Source organism: Nuphar pumila, chromosome 9 (genome assembly GCF_984573655.1).
Source record: "Nuphar pumila chromosome 9, dmNupPumi1.hap1.1, whole genome shotgun sequence".
Lineage (NCBI taxonomy): Eukaryota > Viridiplantae > Streptophyta > Magnoliopsida > Nymphaeales > Nymphaeaceae > Nuphar > Nuphar pumila.
The window spans coordinates 73,633,276-73,649,541 of record NC_143257.1 but is presented as its reverse complement, the minus strand read 5'-3'; positions in this window follow the sequence as shown (position 1 = coordinate 73,649,541).

Here is a 16,266-nt window from a genome sequence, read left to right as displayed (position 1 = left end):
GTGGATTGAGTCTTAATTTGTAGAGAATAGGTCTTTCGAAGACTTGACCGAGAGCATCAAGATGATCCTCTCCTTCTTTTGACTTGACCAGGATGTCATCCACATAGGCATCCATGTTCTTGTGCATCTGGTCATGAAAGATAACTGCCATGGCCCTCTGATAGGTCGCCTCAGCATTCTTGAGCCCAAATGGCATGACCGTATAGCAAAATGTGCCTCAAGGCGTGGTGAAGGAAGTTTTGGATTGGTCACGAGCGGCCAATTTGATCTGATTATAGCCTGAGTATCCATCCATAAAGGAAAACATGGCATGGCCTGCCGTGCTATCGATCAGAAGATCGATGTTGGGGAGTGGATAATCGTCTTTCGGGGTTGCTTTGTTTAGATCTTTGAAATCAATACAGATCTGGACTTTGCCATTCTTTTTGGGAACTGCCACGATGTTCGCCAACCAGTCTGGATATTCAATGGTTCGAATGAATCCTGCTTTTAATAACTCTTCAAGTCCTTCTTTAACTTGCGGTGCTACTCGAGGATCCATCTTTCTCAGTTTCTGCTTGATTGGTTTGCAATCTGGCTTCAACACAAGGCGATGCTCGACTAACTTGGAGTCTAAGCCTGGCATATCCTCATAAGTCCAAGCGAAGACTTCCTGATGCTGCTTGAGGAAGTAGATGAGCCTTTCTTTCTCATTCGAACTCAAGCCGAAACCAATCTTGAGGATTTTTGGATCATCTTCCGAACCGATGTTGACATCCTCTGTTGGGTCTTGAACCAATGGTGATGGTTCATCTTGCTTCTGAATACTGGCAAATTCTGGCAGATCTTGAATCGTCGAGTCGAATTCTGCCAACTCTTTGATCTGCTCTGTCATTTTGTTGACTTCTGCTCCTGCCTTTGCCTTGCAGATTCTGGTCAGTCGAGATTTATTTTGAGAAGAATTGGTATTGATGACAAGTTTTCTGAGCGATTTAGGAGCCATGATCCCTAAAAGCGTAAGGAAGGTTTTTAAGAAAAGGATAAAAGGTTTTTGAAAAAAAATAGCCTTTTGTAAGAAAACAAAGAATGACAATTATGAAAAAGAGATATAAGCAAGAATTTGTTCCCACCAAGGTGAGAAATAGGAATCAAAATTTCATTGATTTAAGTAACTCTGATATTTACAGATGATGGAAGAAAAGAAAGAAAACTGGGGCGGATCTTTTCCCCTTACAAGGTGACTCAAACGGGAAAGAAAAACAGAAAACACTGGCATTGTCTTCATTATGCTCCTTTGATGAAAATGGTCTTCTTGCCAGATGATTGACCTGTAAAACCTAGGCCTGTACCTTCGATATGCTGAGCGGGGATGATCGGTTCCAGAATGCCATCTTCATTCCTGCCCAGGCCCCTGAAGGGTTGATAATCGTGCTTCATCAGAAGATCAAACCCCCTCTGAGCTTTTGAGAACTGAGGGAAAAGAGGGTGATCTTTGAGGGAAGTGCAATCAAGGCACCCACCCAACTTGAAGAAGCGAGGTCCCTGCCACTGGACCACTGCTGTAACATTCTCGGTCGGCTGGATTTCTTTCAGCTTTAACATGTCCAAGCTTTCACTTAAATTGATTTCATCGACTTCCCTGATGCTCGGGATGTCGGCCGTGAGAGTAGGACGGGGAATCATTGGCTACGGGAGTCGCTCTTTTGGATCCTCTCCTAGGACGGTGGTGATCATGCCTCCCTTCGACCACTTGATGCATTGATGGAACAACATTGGTGTTGTGAATCCAAGTGCGTCCAAGCAGCAGGTTGTACGTAGGTGGCACATTCACTACGTGAAAAAGGACAGTATGCACCGAATAGTTGATGAAGATTTCCAGGAATATTTTCCCCTTGGTCGTCTGCCCATGGTTGTCGAAACCGTAGATTGTTATGGGATCTAGGGTATATTCGTCTTCTTTCAGTCCCAATGCCTTGGCCGTCATCTCAGGGCAGATATTGAGGCTGCTGCCTCCATCGACGAGCACATGAGGGACCGTCATGCCCCTGGTTCTCACCACTATGTAGAGAGCGTTATTGTGGAATGAATGAGGTTTTGGCAGATCCTCATCCGAAAATGTGATTGGTGCATTCGTCATGGCCTGATTGACGATCTGAGCCATATCTTGCGGAGTGGTGCTAGGCTTGACTTTGATCTTTCTGAGAAGATCTTCTAGCACTTGCTGGTGCTCAAGTGAAGCGTGGGTCAAGTCCAAAATAGAAATATTGGATAGAGCGGTGATTGGCTTTTGAACTGACCCTGAAGCTTTTCCTTCTTTAAAAGTCGCCTTGATAAAGCGCTTCAGGATTCTGGGGACTATCTCGGCAATTTCTGTCGTTGTTTTTGTTGTTTTTTGTTAAGTGGAAAATGCAGTGATATCCACCCTCTTGGCGGAAGACTGCGCTTGACAAAGGACCAGGACCTGATGCTGATCCTGAATGTCCTGACTAGAACATGGTCGGATGCTACCTTGCAGAGAAAATGTTTGTTCTGTGATGACTGAAGCTGAATGTTTGGGAAATGGTTTAGACAGGATTTTCGGTTGTTCTTCTTCATCCTCGATTAACAGGTTCTTGTCAATGTAGTCCTGGATGATGTTTTTAAGGACAAAATAGTGTTCTGTGTCATGTCCGACAGTCCGGTGAAACTTGCAGAATTTATCCGTCCATTTTCCCATAGTGACCGGGAGATTCGCCACTTTTGGGAGTTTAATCATTCCCTTAGACATCATATATTCTAAGATGTCTTCGCGGGATTGTTCCAGAGCTGTGAATTCTTAGTCATAACTCCAACCTTCGTGTTTTGGCTTTTCTGATTGTTTCGCTTCTGGCTGAGGTACTGACTGAACAGGTTGTGGCTTGACAAATTTCCCCTTCTGGGCTGCAGAGTTTGCCCTTTCGACCTTGGAATGTCTGACATTTTTGTTACGATTTTTCTTGCTTTTTTTGTTGTTGGAGCTGCCACTGTCCTGGTCTGAAAATCCTATAGCATAGGCGACATGCGCCTTTTTCTTCTGATCAGGAATCCCTCTGACAAAAGGGTATCCTTCGTACAGACCATTGTCCAGAGCAGTCTCGAGCCATTCAGCTCTTTCGATTAGTTTGATGAATGATTTGGCAGGCGATATAGAAATGAGGTTCCTCAGAGGCTGGGCAAAGTTTATTCAGAATAATTTGTAGGGCGTGCTCTTCTAGGATGGGAACCTTCATTCTGTTACAGGTGCTTCTGCACCTGTGGATGAATTCGCTGGCTTTCTCATTCTCCATCTGTTTTAAATTGTACAGATGATTGAGGGTTGGTGAGGCTTCAACATTGAACATGAAGCGCTCAATGAACAAGTTCATGACTTTATCGAACTCTCGTAGTTCGATAGGATTAATGTGGTTTGCATACCACCTGGCTGCTACCCCTTCGAGGCTGCGCGGAAAGCAAATGAACAACGCCCGGTTATCTTTCCTGAAATGACCACGTTCAGCATAGAAAGTGGCCAAATGAGCCTTGGGGTTGCTCGTTCTGTCAAATTTAAGGAACTTGCGAGAGAGATTTTCCAGATTGTCATCCCCGTCCAAGCCATGGTAAAAATCTTCACCGGAGTAGGTCTGCTTGCCCTTGCTTTTGGCCTGAATATCCTTGATAGCCCTATTCATTTCTTTCATCTGCTCTTGCATCGGGTCATTAACCGAAATGGGTTTGTTGATTGATTCGGGCTCTGTGGTCTTTACAAGTTGCGGCGGAGGATTCTGATGGTAAACAAACTGCTCTTCTTCTTCTGACTCCTCTTCTACTGACTCTGTTTCTTCAGAAGTGGTGTCGGGCTGGACTTTCTTCTTGATGATCCTGATTGGCCTTTTCACAGCCTTCTTCTTGGGCTTGCTTTTCGGAGCAACCTCCTTCTGGTTGGCTTCTGCGTGCTCTGACATTATTCTGGTCATCATTCTTTTGAACAGGTTGTACATGGCGGGGTCTATATCATTGGCTTGATTTTGATTCTGCCCCATGACTGACTTAGGAGAGCTGACTACCTCGACCTCACTGTCGTTGTGCTGCGGGGCAGTCTCTTTTCCAGCTCTGGTTTGCACCATTTTTTACAATGCCAGATGATTTCTGCTGTAGTAGAAGAATGGTTAGAGTCTGGAGGATTTTTTGAAAATGCGATCTTTTTGAGAAAAAGACATGAAAGAAGGAATTGATAGACAATTTAGACAAGTTATCCCATCACCAGGGATTAGGTCATCACAAATTTTTGCGATAATTGTGTTACCATTTTGCGGCAACAAAATGCACCTTATGACCTAGGCGAGGTCGTTCATCGTGATGAGAGATAATCGAAGACAAAATGTAAGGAAGAGGTCTCATCACTGGGGATGAGGTCGTCACGAGGATTGTAACCATATAAAACAAAATAATTTGGCCATAAAAAGTTTTTCATCAGACCGAAAAGTTGTATTTTTATTGATGACAAAATTTAAATACAAAGAGAAGGTAGGCAGACAGTTTGCCACCATTCTTGATACTCTGATGACACATTAGGACCAGGAACTATAGACAAAGGAATGAAAGAGTCCCAAGTGTATTTGGCGACGTGGTATGCTCCAGACCACTGATCCGACCGTAGATCAAACTCTGGCATGCGACCTGTCGGGAAGCGGGTGTTGACACGAATCTGCCACTGCGAAAACTGTCAAAGACATCTCTATGGCTGATAGTCGACGCAGAAGAACGGGCCTAGCAATTTGTAGCGCTTGTCACGAGCATAGGTGTATGAGGAACGGTTTCTCTTCTGTTGAAGAAATCCCAAACGATCTCCTCCGGATGCAGTTTCTCGATCAAAGCTCGGTACTGAATGGCTGACTTTGGCTGCTTACTGCTGAATCTGAAAGAACTGGCTTTTGACGACACATGTCGCAGGAACCATGACTGCAAGGCATACGTGCATCCTTCCACCAAAATGGTTTCTCCGAGGGCAAAACGAGCTAAGCCTCTGCAGAGAAAGGCCAGAGCTGCCATGGATACCGAAAGCTGACGGGTCTGCTTGCTTCCCCATCTTCGAAAAAGTTGGGTGACTCTAACATCGATGAAATTCTGACCATCCTGAAAGAATGCTAGTCCCACTGTGCATAGGACCATGGCATGTTGAATTCTCTCTTTCGCTGCCCGAGACAAGGTATCGACTTCTTCATAGGCCCCATACTTGTGATAGAGTTCGAACAGATCGATGAACTGCCTTTCGTTAATCTCTGTGAGAGGCCAGGATCTGCTCCCTGTGGCTCTGGCCAATGCTTCTCGAACATCTATCCCTTTGACATTGATCAAGAACTGCTGCTCGACTGGGTCGTCCGGCTGGCCAGCTGGTTCTGGCAATCCCATGATGCCACTGAACTCATCCATTAGCAAAGTCATCTCTCCCCAGGGAAACCAAAACGTGCAGGTACGCGGATTCCACCGCTCTACCACAACTTGAATCAGACTACCGTTGATGATTCGCTTGCCAACTGCCGATGCCATTTCTAATCCACAATCATCCAAGTGGTCCGGGAACATACGCGAGAAGGCGGTGAACCAAGAATAGTACCACCGAGGGTAGAAGGTACGAGACTGGATGACCCGATGATCTGGGGTTCCATCCCTTATTTGATAGAAGACATGATCCCTGGGAAAGATAGCATCGGGAGATTCGGATGCCATCGGAATGATACTGAGGCAAGAGAGAAAAAAGAGTCAGATAGAATGCAGGACTTATGGATAGACTTTTTGATGAAAGAAGATGACAGACATCAATCCTGGAAATTTTGGAAAGAACAGGGGATTTGAAAAGGACTTTCTAGGGTTTTTAAGAAAAGTTTTGACATACAAAAGGGAAAAGAATATAGGTAAAGGGAAAATATTCACCTGGGGTTTTCAAAAAATTTTGAATAGTGTACCCAGGGTTTTTAAAGAAGTTTTTGATATACACAGGAGCATACAAGAAGATATTATATACTTATAGCAGCACAAACAAGGATGCGCATACAACACTCCCTAAAGGCTGACTCTAAATGCAATATTTGAAATGGTGGATAGGATCTAAATCCTAACTCTATGGTTCAGATTATCTGATTCCAATCAAGGTATGCCGATATACTCGAGCCGAAACTCGAAGTACGTGGCATATAAGATATTTTCTCCTGTTCTAAGGTAAGGGCTTCCCAACATCCTTGAGCACCTACCGATATACCTCGGACTATGGCCCTTAGGTAAGTGGCCCAGTTGTGAGTCTCTCTCCAGAACTATGGTTCAGTGAGACAGCCCAGCAACGTGAAGACCGAGACAATATAGGTAAGGAGGTTTTCAAAATACGCTCAACATGCAAGAAATCAGATGGCTCTAATGCAAGTCCTAAAGAGATAGATTTAAATGAAAAGAAGCATACACTTGCATACATTGTTTGCATTCAATCCCTAGAATTGAGGAGAGTTGTATTTAAGACCTAAGTCTAATGTGAACATGGAATAATCTCCTCAATATAGTCCTACCAAACCATACTTAGATCCTATATGCAAATGATGTCAGCCTAGGACAAAGTCTAGGCTCCTAAGGTTTGCATGGAAATGAGGCTGACATAGCAGAATAAAGACTTAGAAAATATTAAAGCAAAGCAAAGGCATAATTCGACCAGATGGAGACGAGTCCCATCACAGTCGCCAAAACTGTGATCATCGCAAAAATTTTCCTCTCTTATGCATTTCTCTCTCTTCATTCTCTTTTCCTTTTCTAACCGCCATTTTCCTCCTTTTTGAAGGGAGAAGAATAAAAGAAAGAAAAGAAAGAGAGAAGAGAAAAGAAGAAAAAGAAAGAGAAGAGGAGAGGAACTCTTTTGCGGGTTTTCACTTGACCTTGATTTGAAAAATATTTAGAAATTTAACTCGCCTCCGTTTTGAAAATATTGCGGGAAAAATGGAGAGACGGGATTCGCTCGTCGGTACGAGGTTCGATCGTTCCTGGCGCCTTTACCAGGGGTAATCAAACCAAGGATCGAATCTATGCCTTTTGCTTTTGCCTAAATATAATCTAAGAATTTATTCTAACTCTAAATGCACAAAGAATCATGCTTATGCAATGCAAAGATGTATGTTTCTTTTGAAAAGATGTTTTGAAAATTCCCAAGTGTTCTGAGATGAACTCGATGAGTGAAGAAATGTTTGAATCTAATTTTAGAACTTGAGATAGGTCAGAGAAGTTCTAAGTCTTTGAAGTAAATCAGGATTTGGAAGAATAATTCTTGATTTTGAGAAAGAATGATTTGAAGTTTTGAGATGAAAGGAAATGAAGTTTCAAAGTCGAAAATGGACTTTGAATTTTGAACTTGAATTTAGGAAAGGAAATGAATATTTGAGATGGAATTGAATTTAGATTTCGAAGTTTTGAATTTTGGAAAGGACTGAGAAAATCAAATGGTATTTAAGAATAGAAATGGATTTAAAAGATTCAGATTAGATCCGAAAATGGAATTTAAATCTAGAATTGGAGTTGGATTCTGAATCCTAAACAGAATGGGATCCGAGCTTTGGAATCCAAGATGGATTTGGGTTCTGGGTCCTAAAATGGAGTGGATCTGAAGTCTGAGATCCAAATGTAGAATTGGGTTCTGGATCCTAGAATAGAGTGGATCTGAAGTCTGAGATCCAAATGTAGAATTGGGTTCTGAATCCTAGAATGGATTTGGATCTCAAGTCTAAGATCCAAAGTAGAATTGGGTTCTGGATCCTAGAATGGATTTTGGATCTGAAGTCTAAGATCCAAAGTAGAGTTGGGTTCTGGATCCTAGAATGGATTTGGATCTGAAGTTTAAGATCCAAAGTGAAATTGGAGTCTGGATCCTAAAGAGAAATTGGATCTGAAGTCTAAGATCCAATATGAGTGTTGAATCCTGGATCCTAAAATGGATTTGGAGTTAAATCAAGAATCTCAAAGTTAGATTAAACTTTGATTTTGATTGAAGTTTTGAATATAAAATAAATTTGGAATTTCAAAGTCAATTTGAACTTTGAAATCTGATTTGAATTTGAATAATAAAAAAAAATGACTTTGAAATCTCAAAGTTAAATTTAAACTTTGAGATTGAAAATGAAATTGAATTTTGAAAATAAAAAAAAAGGATGAATAAGAATTGAAGATAGATTGAGGAAGATTTTTACATCACTTGGTGTTTTTGAAAAAGTAAATTTGAAAATATGATGCAGTTCTATCCTAAATGATGAATGAATTTAAAGAATTTAAAATTGGATTTTGAAAAGCTATTTCATTCTTTGGATGAATTAAAATAAGATTGAAGATATAATACATCCTTGACTATGGTCATTGAATGTATTATATAATAATCTATATTTAAATTCAAGAGAAGAATGAAACACATTTGGTGCTTTTATAGAATTTAAAATGAAATTAACTCTCAATATACCCTGACTATGGCCATTGGTATATATTTTGAGTTAATTTTAAGTTAAATTCTGATAAAAGGAGAAAATATTTAAGGAAAATATGATGAATTTTGAAAATGGATCCAGTGTGGATCCAGTGTTATTTCGTAAAAGATAAAAATCTTAAGTTTTGTCCACACCCTGACTATGGCCATTGATGTGGATCATCAACTTAGGATTAATTACTTCTTACGAAAATGGTGCACGTGCCATTCGTGTTTCACCATTGTGAGACTTTGAGAAATAAAGGAAAAGAATGCATGAAAATGAGCAATTCATGATGTTTACAAATGCTCATTCATTCTACCTAAAGCAGGAAACGTAAATTCTTATTTAGATCTAGCTATTACAACTCATAAAATCAAATTTACAATTTCAAATAATAGCCTTTTCCATATGTTTCCTGCAAGACAACCAGGTTAGTAATGAAAAGAGAAGGAAAATCACATATGTATGGAAATCAAATAGTGAAAAGATATGATGAAAAGGATGAAAAGATGGCACATATGTGTAAATACATGCGTACACACATATATACATGTGGGTGCATGTATGTATAGGAAGATGTATATATATATCAATAGCTTATGAGAAGTACAACATAATAGATGTATTTATCCATCGATTTCTATATATGAATTCCAGAGGTAATGATTATCATGAACATTAATATGCAGGTGGGAAAGCAGCAATACAGGTGGACATGATTTTATTCTAAGGGAGCATATGATGACAGGATATAGCAGGAGCAGCATACCAAACATTGCCGCAAATGGTGGCAGTTGTGTGTAACAAAGGTTTCAGCAAATCTAAACATTGCTCAAAAATGTAAAGATGGCGGCTACAGCAATGGTTGTCACTATCATGAATGCTAACATGGAGACCAAAGCCAACACTATTATGGCCTGTGGAGGTGTAAGTAATGTTGAAGTGTGTGAATGTGAAGGCTACAGATAGTAGCTACAGGGTGGGGAAGTAAGGTTGATAGCTGGAGTGCACAAGGGTGTGCAAATCTGTGAAGATGGATTATACAGAAACTGTGGCTTGTGAAGATGGTCATATGACTATGATTGGAATCCACTTGATTTTTTATTGGCAACCAAGTCAATATGATTAGTAACTGAGGATGTTTGCATAGAAGATGATGAAGGAGGCTTGATATGGCTAACTGGAGCAGTAGAAGTCTTATGACGATCATCCAGATAATCTGGGTATCTCTGCTACAACTGTTATGCAGAAGAAAAAGAGAGAAAAAAAAAACAGTGGCAACAACTGGTCATTGCTAAAGAAGGAAGCCATAGTAATGGTTGTTACTACTATGGATGCTTTTAAATAAAAAAAAACAAAACCACAGCCAGCACTGTTGCAGCCTGTAGAAAATATTTTTTTTTGGTGATGATTGTATGGGTGAAGTAATGTTACACTGGTAAAAGGGAGGATGAGAATTTAGTAGTGTGCACAGGTGTTTAAATGAAGCATACATGGGTTGTGTAACCGTATGGTTACAGGAGATATATAAACTATGGCGATTGAGTATGAAGGTGCTGTGTGGGATTTGGTGTAAAGAGAAAAAAAAAATGTACTGTAGTAAGATGGGAGGTAAGGACCATAGGAAATTGCAACAATAGTGAGACATAAACATGGTGTAGCTATAATCAGTGTAGCCGTAGTTGATCTCCCAGTATACAAGTCTTTATCAGCGCAACCTTTCTACTTGAATCTTCAAGCAACAAGGATCCTTCCCGCCAGTTGGCAACATCCCATCAAATGTTGGTTTAGTCACGACATACTTAAGATGCCAAGAGAGCCAGCAACCGCTCCATTCAGTTCAAGCGCAAACATTCAATTATGCTTACATTTGAGAACCTTGCATAGTTTATAAATCAATATCTTGATACACTACTGAATTTTTTTTTTTTGTCAGATAAGCAATCCATTGCATTATAAATTTACAAGGGCAGAGCACAGTTATGTATTAGGACATATGTCCAGCATAGTCCATAGGGACTTGATAAAATCTCATACAATCTCTTACCCTACTGACTCCCCCAAAGTGCAATGGCTGGGTTTCATAACTAATGAGCTAAAAAAAAAAAGAAGAAACACTTAAAAAGCACCTATTTTATTCAGCAAATTAAACTTTCAGCGATTTCCATTTTTTTATGTATAATGAACGAAACAAATGCTAGAATTACCTTCAGAACGCAATATACTCTGTGCACAGTACCCCTATCGAGCCTTGACTGAACTTAGTGCTGATATCAAAATGAAAACACAGGATCAAAGTGCAGAAATCCTGTCAATGCTGCTTTTGCCTTGTGAACACCGAATCACCGTGCTGCTCCAAGTATATCCAATTTATCAAAGCCCCCTTCCCAAATTCCACGTACCTATCATCAAAACAAAATAGATCATTCAGCATGCTATATTTATCCATACTCGTTTTTTTTTTTTTTTAAAACCTGACCTGCTTTTTTTCTGTAGGGACAGAAAATTGCATTATGTAGTGCTGAGGGAAAAAGGATGACTTATATTTTTAGTGTAAGCATAATGTTAAAGAAGCCAATCAAGCTTCCTAATGATATCGCTAAGACCTTGACTTGTCAGCCTATATCCACACTTTGATTCATTGTGAACAAATTCGCACATGGCCTTCTCATCCATGTATTTTCGATGGATTCACCTATTATCATGTACTGTAGTAGCCATTCATGAGTCATATAACATGATGCTCGCAGGTCCACATAACACGTGATGGACTTTTGCTGATTTGATAGGAAGTGAATCGTTGAAACAGTGAAAACAACAATCGAATCAGTGAATTAATTAAACAGCAGATAAGTCAGTAGGGATAAAGCCCACCGTGGTATCAACCATGAGCAAACAAAAGGCAGGTAAAACGATATGAGATGGATAGATAGTGCAATGTGGTGGAGGAGTTCATGATGAGCTGATAAGAAAATATAGCAGATTGTGGTATAGTGACATGAGATTCAATGAAACCATGCTAATATATGCAGTAATATTAATGGAACAATGTTCAACAAAACCACTCCTAACCAGATCCCAGGATGGAGATGCTATGTTTATGCAGAGATTACGTTTATGCAAAAATTACAGGGATAATCTATACAAATAGATGTGAGATACCTTAACATGCTTAAGTCATCTAAAACTAAAACATTTTCGAGCTGGAACAAAGCTTTCACTAAATGCCGCAAATATGTGGCACACAGGGGATGGAAAATATGTTGCAATGCTGATGTGCAATGTATGGATACCATCAAGGTGCAATATACATAGTTGATTTAAACAAATATCCACTCTAATCCTCATGAATTGATGCATAAAGACAATGACAGTCGGAGTATCGGAATGACATTAAGGTCGGCCCGGCAGCTCTTTCTTTCATTTGGCTTCTCTAAACGTGATAGCCAAAGGCATGTATCAAAACAACATCCGATACCCGATCCTCACGAAACCACCTGCTCTGAAATCAATCCTGACCTCCAGGTCATGTACGGGGAATTCTTTGCACCTTCCCCTCATTAGCTCAAATAACAAAAGAGATATAGTGGCATAGTTAGTAACTGAAACAGAACGAACTCAATACTATCATAAATTCTCATATATTGCTGACGACACAACATTCTTATCTCATTGAAGTGTGATAACTAAAAAAAAAAAATAACAAATAAGACAAAAGGAAGAGAAAAGAAAACGAAGAAAGAGAGAAAAAAAATGTATTATATAATGTGAATGACCTGCACAATTCATAACTTAGATGATATGATGCAAAACACTAAGAACATGGATGATATATGATGCTGAAGGAAATTAGACATAATTAGGATGTAGAGGGGTCGATAATTGTGAAAGAGAGCTTCTAGCAAAATATTATGGATGGCTGATGCTGTAGACAAACACATTATCCTACCTGTGAAGTGGAGATGCGAGAAGACACATAGTACAACAACAAATGGGATGGATCTAATGAGCATAAAAAATGCAAGATTAATGAAGAACAATTGTAATGTAGATCCGATCTGATGTTGGATGAGGTCAGATGTCACACTGCTTCAGCTGCAAAAGATAGTATGCGTATCTGAACCAAGGAATCTCCTATTGGCCGACCATGATATGAAGGAGACAAGAATTCTTATACTAGGAGTAATGGGGCTGCAATAGATCAGAAATTGATGCAGATGTCAATATGGATGATGCAAACACCAAAAAAAAAAGAAAAAAAATTAGATATCGACAAAATGGCAATGCGAAACCAAGGAAAATATCGATGATATGAACAAAAGAAATGTAATCAATATAATGAGCTTGATGAAGAGAGAATTAAAAAAAATGATGACTCATATAGAATAGATTTGTTTGTAAAGCAAAGCATCGTAACATGATAAGAAATCTTACAGAGAGTTTGCAGCTATAAGAGTAAGATATGGGAACTTTGAGAATTCCCTTCAATGTTGCACGAGAGGGTTTTGATTGTTGCTATGAGCAACCCAAAACGAACTCAATAGTGCGTTAACGGGGGTCTGATTTAAAGAATAAAAGGAAACTGAAAGGAAATGATCGAAGGAAAAGGGGTATTTACCTAAACGGATCACCACAGTTTTGAAAGAGAATGGAGACCGAACCCAGAGAGGTTCAATAGAGAGAGATGGATCGTTGATGCTCTGTGATGAAGGTCGCGTTGCTCTCGCACGGGACGGACTGAGGTTGCTATCAACAATCCAACACCACCGGGCGTGCGTGATTCTGCAGGGATCGGCTGGAGTCCTTCTGGAGGGGAGGGTCTGAAAAGGGGAGCTGAGGCTTCGTGCTTATCCTGGAGGGCTTCTTCTGCTGAAGGAGGAGGAAAGTCGATGGAGAGAAAAAAGGGATAAGACAAGAGGAAGAAGGACGAGCGAATGTAATCCCCCCTTTGCTTTCTTGCTGCTTGGTATTTATAGAGTGACCAGAAAGATCAAGAAGGTGGTGGTTAATGATCGATGGACTGAGGGAGGCCATGGATGATCGGAGGGTTGGAAGGCCATTGTCTCCATGTTCCTCCTGCGGTCTTTCCAACAATCGATGGTCGTTGGGGATGAACGGGAGAGGATGAAGGCAGTTGGTGATGAGGGGTCGGATCCAGGGCTTAGGGAGGTCGCACATGGGGGTCTTGCCATGGAGGGGCTCGATGGGGAGAGGGAGCTGGAAGCTTCGCGAAGGGTGGTTTGCCGAGGGATCAAGGGTGGATGGAAAGTGAAGGCCGAGAGGCTTCGACAGTGGATATTTAGAGATGGACGAAGGAGGGAGCTCGTGGCAGGCGAAGGTTCCAGCGGTAGGGTTTGTGAGCTTCTGGAGGGTGATCGAGGGTTTTGGGGAGAGACTTTGTAACCCTAAAGGAAAACTAAAAAAAAAAAAAAAATCATTAAAACCCTCCTGTTTGAAAGATTTTCAAAAGGCCGGTGGTTTTCCAAAAGCTTTTGCAAAAAAAACTGTTTTTAGTAAAACCGATTTTTTTTTGTTCCCAAATTTATATTTTTATTATTATTATTATTTTTTTTTTGTTCTTTTCTCTATTTTCTAAAAAAAAAAATTGATATATATATATATATATATATATATATATATATATATATATATATATATTGGAAATAAAGATCCTAAAACTTGCGAGAAAACAAGGATTTAAAACTATTTTTTTTTTGTATTTTCAAGAGATATCATACAAAAGAGGGTATTTCTGAGAAACTTGGGTTTGATTTCTTCAAAAAATGGGTTTGGATCCAGGTTTTGAGAAAATATTCGAGTTTTAAACCTCGAATCGAGAAATACAATTTGATGGATCCGAACGGATACCGAACGAACTGTCTGAGCTTTTCAAAAAGTTATTTTGGAAATTTCGAGAATTTAATTTTAAACATTGGACAATGAAGCTCAGATTTTGATCTTTTATCTGGATTCGGATCCGAAATTGAGTCAGATATGTAAAATGAATTTAATTTCAACAAAATTTGAGAAATAAAATGGAATTTAGATTTAAAACTAACTCAATTACCCAGAAAATGCGGTCAGGGGCGAAAAGGAGATATTTACAACATTTTGAAAAATTTGGGGTGTTCACAGTTACCCTAGTGGACGAGCAAGGTCTCGTGAGGGTTTGCAGAGATGCTACCCACAAACATCAAAAATCATGCAGAATTTCAAAATTTTCTTTCTAAAAGGCTAGTCAATTCCAAAAATCAAATTTAGCAGACATTTCATGTAATTTTCCACTTCTCAAATCATAATTAGAGATTTTATGCCTCCACGATAAAAATTTTCCTTTCACTCTTCTAAAAATCACATTTATCTATGATTATTTCTCAGAAAATTGTGTATTATCATGTTATTATTCATTTTTCATCACTTGCATATTTTTCTGCATAGTCTTTCATTCTACTTCTAAGTAATGACTTTTTTTTTCATTTAAGCTCTTATTTTCTTTTTCATTGAATTTTCTATTTTTCCAATTTTTTAATTCTTTTCTTTTCTTTTGATAGCTTACGTGTGGTTTGCTTTTGTGCCCTGTGCAATGTTAATGCCTTCTTATACCACTATCTGTATGTCGAGGGCGTTAACTAGGCACAAAAGTGACTTCCTTCATTTACCCTTTAGGCATGAGGTTCAGACACTTCAACTTGTATCTGGTCTCAACTTCCGAGGCTCACAAAGTTTTCATTCTCCTCTTCAGGTGGAATTCAAACGCTTTAACTAGCTTCTGAACTCATCTTACTTGGGATTGTGAAATCATCCAAACAACCTAACGCAGGCTCTTTTCTTTTGAGCTTGAGCTTTTTCTAATATTTTTCATTTACTTAGTAGCTTATTTCAAATTATGCTTACTTATACTTTGTGATTCAAAATTAACTTTTCACTTTCAAATACAGTCTTTTCTTTGAACTTCACATAAATACTCACTCTTTTTAGCTTTGTTCAGAAAAAAAATTCCTCATGGGGCTTCTAAAAATTTCTAACATGTCAGATTATGTCAAAAACATTCATATATGCTAAAAAAAAAAATTCTGAAACGCCTAATTTATGAGTTTTAGTTACTAAAACAGGATAAATAGAACAAAATAGTGTGTATCTACTGAACCACCCCCTCATGTTTGAATGACACTGTCCCTAGTGGCATGCAGAGATATAAAAATGCAGTTGTAGATGCACACTAACAGAACATGAAATCAATATAGGAGAGCGGATAAATACGACCTGACATGCGAGGCCTCTTGAGCTGATTCTTGACTGGATCATGCTCCACCACTAAGCATACGCCGATGCTCAATTTTTAGCTAACCTAATTGATTGTCTGCTCTAAAAGTCATATCCTAAAGTCAATAACCTATACTCACACAGTGAATGTCAGATAAACCTGCATGAATCAAAGCAAATGTAAGCTCATATAAAATCAAATAACGAAACAAAAACAAATGCTAAACTGAAACTTCTACTTCTAGCATACATATAATACATCATTATGCTCAGACCCTATTCTTTGCCTTTAGGGTGCATCACAGCCTGACCCGGCAGGCTTCCCTCAGTTCTCCTGTTTAGCGCTTCCGCTAATTGCCCCATTTATGATTCTAATTTTGTGATTGACTGCGTATGGGAACTCAACATCTGGCTACACTGCTCAAAGGAATTCTAGCTTGAGGTTTTCACCTCGTCGAATGCTTGGAGTAGTCTCTCCTCAAAAGAAGTCTGCGGGGCAGACTCTCGTGAAGGCTCGGGAGGATAAGGATTGAATTGAGGA